This window comes from Schistocerca americana, chromosome 1, assembly GCF_021461395.2.
Source record: "Schistocerca americana isolate TAMUIC-IGC-003095 chromosome 1, iqSchAmer2.1, whole genome shotgun sequence".
Taxonomy (NCBI): Eukaryota; Metazoa; Arthropoda; class Insecta; order Orthoptera; family Acrididae; genus Schistocerca; species Schistocerca americana.
Window position 1 is genome coordinate 1008387512 of NC_060119.1, and position 10995 is coordinate 1008398506.

Below are 10995 nucleotides of genomic sequence, written 5' to 3' on the forward strand. Positions count from 1 at the left end.
TTTCAGCTTCCTGAATTCGAAAATGATACTCAAAGTATCATCCACAGTTTTGGCACCAATCGTATACTTTGCAAAATTGATCTCCCATATTGAGTAACTGGTAATACATACATATGGCACATGAATCATGCTGAAGTAGAATACAAATTAAAACAACATCATACTCAAATATACACACAGCAAACAGTTGCATACAGAGAATGCAGTACAAGACATACACTAACCTCATTCATTCCATGCTTTCTTAGTTGCCATGGTGTGGCCCCTACTATTCCTCTTATGAGCCCTCACTGCATGCTCCCATTGAAGCATCCAGCAGTAATCACCCATCATCCAAAAGCATTTTGAATTTTTTCAGAATTCTCTCAACTATGTCGATATACTCTGGGCTACGATTGTTTCCCATGAAGCTTTGAACCACTCGCCTAAAAACAGTCCAGGCTTCTCACTGTATGGCATTCATTGAACGAAGGAAATCTTCATCTAGTATTACTTTCCAAATGTCAGGACCAGTGAGCATGCTTTTTCAAATTAACATCTGACAGGGGTAACACTAATATTTTAAACAGTTGCCACACTTAGATAATTCCGTGACAAACTGCTTCATTATGCCCAGTTTGATGTGTGGAGGTGGCAAGAGTATCTTGTCTGTTACCACTACAGGGATGAACCAATAAATAGTATCCAGTCACCTGGCGTGTATGGAATGTTGAAATAACCTATCAGACCTTGTACATCACTGCAGTACACCAACAAGCCATTTTGAGCAACAAAATATTGTATAAATATCAAATCCCTTTTTTCTGTAAAGGTAGCATATGTACCAGCCGCTAACAAATGTCTTTCATGCAGTCTTAACCTTAGGAGCCCTGCTTTATCTTTCATCAGTCACAGATCATGGACTAATTAATTTAGATCTGGCTGAGTGAACAGAAGAGGGCCTTTTCCTGTGCCTACTTCAAAGTCGATATCATCTGTCTCCTGCATGGTATCACTGTCATCCTTATCTAATGTCTGTGGAGCCTGTGGTGTAGATGTATCTGGGCTATGTAGAATAGAACGAATTGCTAGGTGAGTGTTGTTTCGATACTCGGTAGTCTTCTTCTTTTTCTTCTTGGAACCAGTAAACTTACAAGAGCAGAAGGAGCAGTCATTCGTATGATTCTGTTGCTCCTGCCGGACAATAGGGATGCCAAATTGTAATGACCTCTTCTTTCCTGCCACCCATCATCTTAAATATTCTATGCACACGACCTGTGGTGACCATGCTTTATTAATCTCACCTACTTTCACTCCAAAATAGGCATGGTAGGCCTTTCTCATGAAAGCCGTAATATTTCTTTGTTCTTCTTTCACAAGTTCACCAAAAATATAACAAAAACTTTAGCCCCAGGTAGGCATTGTACACTAATGCTAAAACGTCCTCCCTCCCACAAAGACAATATAGTGACAGTCAGGCAGTGCCATGTGCAGTATGACGGTTCAGTGTGTGCTGCTAGGGACGCCAAGTGTTGAACAGTTGACAGCGTATGGTGTTTTCATGTATATTATCATTATTGCAAAAGTATATAATTTGTGCAAAACTGTGAGCAATATGATGTTTAGAAAAATGTTTTCAAATTCAGAAGATTGAAATACATGAAGAATGCCTTCATTTTCAAAAAAGTTTTTGTGACCTTGCCATTTGCTGCATTGCGTTATTAAGTCAAGTCCACCACATCAGCCCCCCTCCCATTTTCCCTTGATGGAGAGCTGTGGCTCTTCAAATGACTTACATTGTATACACAGTTTTCAGCAACACCTTGTGGTTTCCCAGAAAGGTTATTAGGGACCAACTTGCTGCCTCCAAATTGTCTTCATAATAAGCAGGTTTAGGCAATCTACCAATATGTGTCTGCCTTGCCATTTCTTTCAATAATAAACGCTTTCAATATTTCAGTGCCTGTGTTTTTCAAATCATTGTCATAATTTCATTATACAGCTGATGGCTGTACATATTCGGAACTGCAAATACGTTTCATGTAATAAAAACTTTGTCTCCATGCTAAACCTTAAAAGGACACAGAAAATGGTGGGCTGACCACATTGTTGCTGATCCAAAGAAGCTGACATGTATTCAAGTCTTTGTTGAAAAAGGTGGGCCTTTGCGCGGATTCTGCATAGTCTCTGATATGCAAACTCTATAGGGGTGAGGGCGAGAAGAAATCACTGGGTAATTTCAGTGGTTAACCATCTGATTACTTGTGGGATGGTAACTCTCAAGCGGTTGTGTTTATATCCACATATTTGCTACAACTCTGTAAATAATTGACAATCAAATTGACAACCCCTGTCTGAAGTTATTACCTGTGGGATGCCAAAACACGTGAACAACTTATAAACAAAAATGCGAGCCACTGAAATGGATGAAATATCCAGTACAGGCACTGCCTCCAGCCATATAGTGAAACTGTCTATCATGGTATCCAAGAAATGGTACCCATCAGAAGGAGGGAGAGGGCCTACAATATCCATGTGCAAATAAGAAAATCTCCCAGAAGGAGAGGGAAAATGACCATTAGGAACTGAGATATCCATATTAATTTTGCACTTTTGGCACAGTAGGCGTTCCCTTTTCCAGCATCGGCAGTCCTGTATTTCCCGCCAAATGCCTTTTTCTGCTATCAGTCTCATGGTTGCCCTAATTCCAGGGTGTGCCAAGATGTGAAAAGATTAAAAAATAGGACATTGCCACTTCGTAGGAACGAACAGATGTGCCTTTTTTCCAGGTCTGTCACACCAGATACCTCGACTTCAATGCAGGAGGAGGTTGACACCAGCTCCATCTGTCAATGGACAAGGAACGGGTCTGTATCATGTTCTGCAGCCACGTCCAACCAATTAATAGTTGTAACTGACCTGCAGTTTCAGGACAAGCAGTCTGGCACTACTCTGCCTTGCCCCCTTGCCTGAGGCAAGTTGAATATCAGTGGAAAATTGCACAATGAATTCTGTGTGATGCACCTGCGTTGCAGAATTAAGCTCTGTGACTCGTCTGAAGACAGATGTCAGAGACTTATGATTGGCGAAAATTGAAAAAAGTCTGACCTCCTAACCATGGGCAAAAATGTTTCACCAGTAAATAAAGAGCTAGAAGCTCTAGATTGAAGGTGCTCCTTGATTATTGCTGGACCAATAAGTTCTTGGAGAAGAAAGCCACCCTCCAGATATATGCTGTGGCAAGATGGCTCCTATTGCTCTTTGGCATCCACTAGCAGGGTGATGGGACCCTTAGTAATTGGGTATGGCAATAATGAAGTCTGAGCCAGTGTATTTTTTAAATCCTCATAAGCTCTCGCTGCTACTGGTGAATCCAAGAAATCTTCCTTGTTGCCTTCAGAGGTTGTTGAGAGGCTCTTGAATTTCAACCAACAATGGAAGGTGTCTCAGTAACAGTTGGGCATATTTACTTATTCTTCATAATTACATCCTATTATCTGAAAAGCTAAAGTAGGCCACACTTATCACGTTTCTTTGGATAGGAATAAATTTATATATGAACTGTTTATTTCTGATACTTAATACTACAACTACTTTTACTACTACAAAACTACAATCAAAACCTTAAACTGTTGCCCAATTACTAATACTATTACAAGTCCTACAGAATCTGTTCTCTGTTTGTTAATTTATTTTGGTGCATTTAACTCATAGATAGTTGTTCCCACTATTGGATCGGACCTCATACTACTCCAGTCAACAGCCATTGTTTGCTGAATTCTTGGGCGTCGGGCAGCACATCAGCAGCATTTCCACTCTAACACGCAATTCCACCCATCAGTGTCACATCTTAAAGTCTGTTCTTCCATGATCACTTGCATCAACGCATTGCAGGTTCTTGGGAAACTATTTCATTCAGTTGTGAACAACCTCAGATGTCTTCTCTCCATCTGCAGAGTATGTTGTCTTGAATGGATGGCATCATGCTGACTTACAGTTGAATGACTTCCTTGATTTTCCTGAATACTGCAGTTGCAGTATTGTCCAACATACACTAGGTCGACTTGTTCTTTAGTGCTGCTTTGGGATCCCTGCAGGCTCTGCTATCACTCATCTGTATTTTGATTTTGTGTAGGTACGTAGCATATGGGCCATGGCCAGTCAGGTAATGTGTCAATCCACTTGACAGGTTAAGAAGTCTCATTTTTAATCCCTCCCTGATGTTAGGGAGAAATCTGTATGTTCTCCTGCCTGTGCCTGAAGTATTGGTCCACTGTGGGACATCGAACATATCACGTCCTGAGTCCTGACGTGGCAGTGTTGTGACATGATAGGCCATTTAATGATATACTTATTAACTAAGTTGGGCACAATAGAAAAATGTCTTAAGAAATTGGCTTGTATTATTGGTTCTGTTGTAACTGCAACAGGAACGGTCACGGGGTTGCCACTAATGCAAACACAGTAGGACCAAACGGGAGCACCCAGCAAACAAACAAGACGGACGAACGAGAATGGACAAACAAGCACGACGACAGACAACCGAGCAAGACACCAAGATCAACAACAAAGTATTAAGCAATGGGGTCACAAGAGATAACCTCACGAAATCAAAACAATGTCCACTCGTAAACGGGAAGTAAGCACATGCAACATAAACACAGTGTCTGTAAGCGAGATGTCAACTGACTTAATGCGAATAGCAGACTGCCTCACTGAGAGAGAGAGGCAGCTGCCTAAATACATGACAGGGTATGTCATTATTGGCTGCTGGGATCACGTGCTCCATAGTGGCACCCTCACGTTAGACTCGGGGCCAGGAGTGCGCACAGCCACGACGTACGGTGCTACTGCTGCAGAGACCTATAGTGGTCATAGAGTTCCTTGCCGTCTGGTGCGGATTCGAGACCCATGGCGCTCGGTGCCAGAGGTTCAGCCACATCAGCCACAATAAAAGTCCACATCGGCAAGAAACTGTCCTCAAATTCCAAAGCCATAGTTCATTTACCAAATGTCTTGTTAGGCAAAATGTTTGCGTCCATGATTTCTCGTCTCTGACAAAAAGCCTCACATGATTGATAACAGCAGTCACTGTTGCATTCAGTTTCCAATGTAGGCGCTATGAATGAGTCTGACAACCACACACACCTATTGACACTCATCAATCATGTCTGTGTAAGTGCAGGGTGTTGTGCACAGCCTTGCCACTGCCCCAAAGCATTTGTGACACTAGCACCAACGGTTGTTTTGCTATTCTCTGTTTCATTCCCAATTAGCGGCCCTGTCTTCCTGCCTGCACCGTCTCCTACCCAGCCATGCGAGGTCATTGGATAAGCTCTCTGTCAGTGCAGGCTGGTTGATGCACGATTCCATGCACCCCGTAGCAGTAAAGCAAGGGTCGGGGCCTCCATCTATAACCTCCTTTATGGCTGCACATTCAATACCCACTTCATTAGCTTTCCTAGCCAATTAATCGATGAAGAAACAGGTAAAAGCTGACATAACTGCCCTCACATTTTTTGGGAGGCTTCGCATCCAAAATATTTTTAAAGACACCTGCACCAGAAGTTCAGTACCCACCAGTATGCATAGTGGCTGGAGGATCTGAGATGGGGTTTCACCCAAATACATTGCACTGCCAATGATTTTCTGGAGATGTGAATCTGATATTAATACAAAATGCTACAGCACAGCCTCTTTAAGCAAGGTATAACTGCTGGTGCAAGAGTCATCCAATTGTTCAGTCACTTTCAAGTCCAACTGAGAAATGATTAAATCGCTCTAAATATGGCCTCAACTTGAGTAACGCACAGCTGTGCTCTTGTAGACCAAATTGGAAGCAACTTTATTTTGAAATTCCAATTGGAGCTGCAAAGCCATAGGTGCCAGGGGCAACAACTGGTGAAGAAACAATGTACTTTGCTTTAGGCAAAACAACTATCTTCCAGCAGTGTTTGTGAGGGGCTCCATTGTGTTACTTTGAAGACACCAGACAGTGAAGCACTGTTCAAAATCAGGGTCATCACTTTTGCGAATTCATAACATCCACCATGAAACATAAAGTAATTAATACTGTACTTCATTAGCAGCCTAATAAATATTCTTCAGAGCACAACACATGGAACATCAATACACTCACAAGGAACCAAAGAACCTAAATTGCCATATACAAATATGTATCATTTCAATCTTAGCCATATACGATCAAACTTCTAACACTTGACTCAATTATTTACTCAAGTCTCACAGCACCAATTGGTAAGCCAGGTTCCACATTAACCCATGCTAACTTTCTGGTGCCTTCAGACACACAATGACATGAATCAAGCCTTAATGTCATTGCTTGGGATTTAAATAGATTGTCTCATATACCAGACACTCTTTGCAGTAGATTAACATTGACAACAGTTTCCCTGAGCTGGAATGCCTTCCCACTAAGTTCCCCTAAACACTGTTGAAGGTCAGTTATAGCATGATGTTGATGCAGAAACTCTTGACTCTAGTATTATGCCGTAGCCTCTGCTTCCATGAGGCGCCACCTCTACACATTGAAACTCTGTTGCCTCCAGTGAGAAAGCCTCCATTACTGACTCCACTGGTCATACATATATCACTGTCCTGTACCCCAGGCAAATTGTATGGTCGATTCCAATGCCTTCTACCTAATAATTTTCTTGAGGCCACTGACACATGCACCCAACAAAACATTATATTACCTGCTGTCTACCACACCCACTATGGTGCATTCCACCTCTGCATTCACTTTTACTGCATTTGTCTTTACTGGGAACTCTCTCCAGCATCTCTTGAGCTTAACAGGTACTCAAATTCCAAAGCCATAGTTCATTTACCAAATGTCTTGTTAGGCAAAATGTTTGCCTCCATGATTTCTCGTCTCTGACAAAAAGCCTCACGGGATTGATAACAGCAGTCACTGTTGCATTCAGTTTCTTTGCTGCTGGTCCATACAACCCCTACTATTGTTTCCTTTAAACTACCTGGAGTCCATGCCGTCTCTATTAACCATACGCAGATAATTGTGTAGTCTGCATGTGCCCTGCACAACCACAATTAAAACCTCTTACATTCGATGCAAATGCACTCCTTCGATCCCTTACACTGATGGAAACATCCATCTCCTCATACTCTAATGCTAGCCTAACCTCTGGATGGAGATCTTACAGTACCACAGCATGTACCCTCCTAGACATATCTGATCCCAAACCTCTCAGAAAAGCATCAAGCATGCACATTTAGTTTTCTAATCCTCAACTGCTGCATTATGTCTTGTGGAAACCATACTCAACAGCTCACAGAAAAACTGTGCACTTTTCTGCTTCCTATACCTTTTAAATTATTTAGATCATTGTTGTAGTTAATGAAGGTAGTGTCATCTGCAAACAGCACAGTTTTGGAACTTATAAAGGACATACCCTCCTTTATAAGTTCCGAAACAATTCTATTTGCAGATGGCACTACCCTCCTAAACTACAACTATGATCTAAATAAGTTAAAATATTCTGCTGACAATACACTCGCCCAAATGTCATATTGGTTCAGGTCAAATGGGTTTGTCCTGAACAAGAACAAAACACAAAAAGTGGTATTTAGTCTAAAAGACGAAAGTCCTTTTAATGATCCCTGTTATATAAAGTTCTTGGGGGTATACCTAGATGACAAATTGTCCTGGGAGCAACACATAAAATACATTTGTGTTAAATTATCCAGAGTATGAAATGTGTACCAGGAGCTTATGTTAAAATATCTTATTTTGCACTTTCTCAAAGTACTATGTCATTTGGACTTATTCTCTGGGGAAACTCAAGCCATGTTCAAAACATATTACTTCTGCAGAAGAAAGCAATCAGAGTCATGACATGTTTCAGCATAAAGCAAGCCATGTTCAAAACATATTACTTCTGCAGAAGAAAGCAATCAGAGTCCTTACATGTTTCAGCATAAAGCACGTTGTAAGCCCTTGTTCTCTGACTGTAAAATAATGACTGTTATAAATCTGTGTATATACCAAGTGTTAACTGGGAAGATGTAGATAATGAACCAAATGCTAATGATAAATGCAGCATATTACTTGATAAATTTATATCTCTTTTTGAACATTGTTTCCCAAAGAAAATTACTAAATGTAACACCACAAACTTTTCAAAGAAACCTTGGTTTACTACAGGTATTAAAGTGTCTTCAGAAAGAAAAAGAAAACTGTATGGGACAGCAAGAACTAGTAAAGATCCAAAAGTGGTTTTACACTATAAAAATTATTGTAATATACTGAGAAAAGTTGTAAGGAAATCAAGAAATATGTATGTTAGAGAAGAAATTAACAACTCCAACAATAAAATCAACTCAATATGGAATGTTGTTAGAAGGGAGCCAGGAAAAGTAACCACTGGGGTAGGTAGTATTACTGTTAAAGAGAATGAGACCATCTTAAACAACAGTACACAGGTAGCCAATGTATTTAACAATAACTTCTTCAGTGTAGGAGAAAAAATTGCCGAGAATAGTTCAAAAGAAAAAGCCAGGCAGTACATGGACGAGCCAGTTTTGAAAAATTTTAGTCAGATTAAGTTTCATCTAACAACTTCTTGTGAAATAAGGAAAATTATTAAATCTTTGAAAAATAAATGTTCTGTTGGAGTAGATGACATCTCTAACAAGTTATTAAAACAATGTGGAGCAATTACAGCTGATGTTTTGAGTCACATATATAATGCATCACTGAGTCAGGGTATTTTTCCAGACAGGTTAAAATATGGCATTGTCAGGCCTCTCAACAAAGAGGGGGAAACCACAGACGTCAATAACTACCAGCCAGAATCCTTGCTTACAGCATTTTCAAAAATCTTTGAGAAAGTAATGTACTCGAGTGGTTAGCCATCTCAACAGTAATGGGATACTTGGTAAATCACAGTTCGGATTTCAGAAATGCTGTTCCTCTGATACAGCAATATACAATTTCACTGTCCACATAATAAGAGTCTTGAAATAGCAAAATGTCACCAGTAGGAATATTCTGTGACTTATCCAAAGCATTTGATTGTGTGAACCATGACATTATGTTAGAGAAATTACAATTTTATGGTATAAATGGAACAGCATATGAGTGGTTTAAGTCATATGTACAGAACAGGAAGCAAAAAGTCTCTTTATATGCTTCAAGTGATTCAAAGGAGTTTACCACATCATCTAATTGGGGTGAAATTGCATTAGGTGTTCCACATGGTTCGATCATGGGTCCCCTCCTGTTCTTGATATATGTAAACGACCTCCCTTCTTATGTGAAACAAGATGCTGAACGGACACTGTTTGCTGATGATACAAGCATAATTATTAATCCAGTAAAAGAAAGTCTGATAAAAAATGATACAAATAACGTCTTTGGAAAAGTCATTAACTGGTTTTCTGCAAATGGGCTTGCTCTAAACTTTGAAAAAATACAGTACATCACATTTCCTGCTGCAAGAAGTCGGTAGCCGGGGTAGAGCATACTAAGTTTTTGGGTGTACATATAGATGAGAATCTTAATTGGAAAAGTCATATTTTGGATCTCCTAAAGCGACTAGGTTCAGCAACTTTTGCAATCAGGATAATTGCCAATTTTTAGGATGTAGAAATTAGTACGCTAACATACTTTGCATAATTCCATTCTCTGATGTCAAAATATCCCGGGGCAACTCAACACTTAGGCAAAAGGCATTCACTCCTCAAAAGAAAGTAGTTAGAATAATGTGTGGGGTTCATAGTCACACATCTTGTAGGCATCTGTTTAAAAGAGTAGGAATTTTTACAACTTCTTCACAGTACATTTACTCAGTAATGAAATTTTTTCTCAACAACATGGACCAGTTTAAAATCAACAGTGACATTCATAATTACAATACCAGAAAAAAGAAAGACCTACACTATCCTTTACTTAACCTATCTTTGGCACAGAAGGGGCTAAAATATGCTGCTATAAAACTTTCTGGTAAATTACCAGATGAAGTAAAATGTCTGATAGACAGCAGTAATATTTTAAAAAACAAATTGAAATCATACCTCCTTGACAACCCCTTCTATATCATAGATGAATTCTTGAATATGAGTAAATAAATCTGGAGATATAATATATGCATTTTGTGGCATTTAAGGGAATGGGATAGATAATAGAAATATTTAGGTATAACACTATAATGTAAAAAAAATAGAGAGAGAGAGAAAAAAAACTTGTTTCCTGTGCTCATTTCTTGTGCATTTGACACTTTCCACATCATAACGGTTTTCTGTACTATTGATCAATGGAACACGTAACTATCTCTCTCTCTCTCTCTCTCTCACTCTGTCTCTCTCCAAGCTGTTGCTCTGCTCATGGAACCAATACTTGAAGTAAGGATAATTTACTTTGATCCAAAAATATGTCCATTGTTCAAAACACGTTTTCAGTAACTTTATAATTAATAATGATTAGTTTAAGAGAAGCCTAAAGGAGCTGTTGTTATCAACTCCTTCTATCCCACTGACTAATTTCTCAATAGAAATGGCGTGTTGGACAGGAAGTCATTTAATTTTAAAACTATATATATGAAGACAGTAACTTGTTCTCGAAAGAACAGTTACTGTTGATGACCGTGCAGCTTTTCCCTGGAATAAATGATGACTAACTGACAACCTCAGCTGCCGACAGGTGTTGTTGATATACCTCGATGAGGACAGCTGAAAATGTGTGCCCCGACCGGGACTCGAACCCGGGATCTCCTGCTTACATGGCAGACACTCTATCCATCTGAGCCACCGAGGGCACAGATGAATAGCGCGACTGCAGGGACTTATCCCTTGCACGCTTCCCGTGAGACTCACATTTCCAACTGTCCTCAATTCTACATATGTAATGTACCTTATAGACATGTGCCCACCAACTCATTACTCGCGCACGCTTTGGCGATTCCCGTAAGAGTTTGGGCAACCTGTGCGCATGCGCACAGACGAAGGTCAATGGTTGGGTAGCCTTTAACTATATAT

At 39.9% G+C, this 10995-nt stretch overlaps 1 non-coding gene across 1 annotated transcript; it reads right to left on the reverse strand.

The window, feature by feature from the left end:
• Nucleotides 1–10700: 10700 nt before the first annotated feature.
• Nucleotides 10701–10775, reverse strand: Trnat-ugu. Its single transcript has one exon. It is a non-coding gene; the product is annotated as a tRNA-Thr (tRNA).
• Nucleotides 10776–10995: the final 220 nt, after the last annotated feature.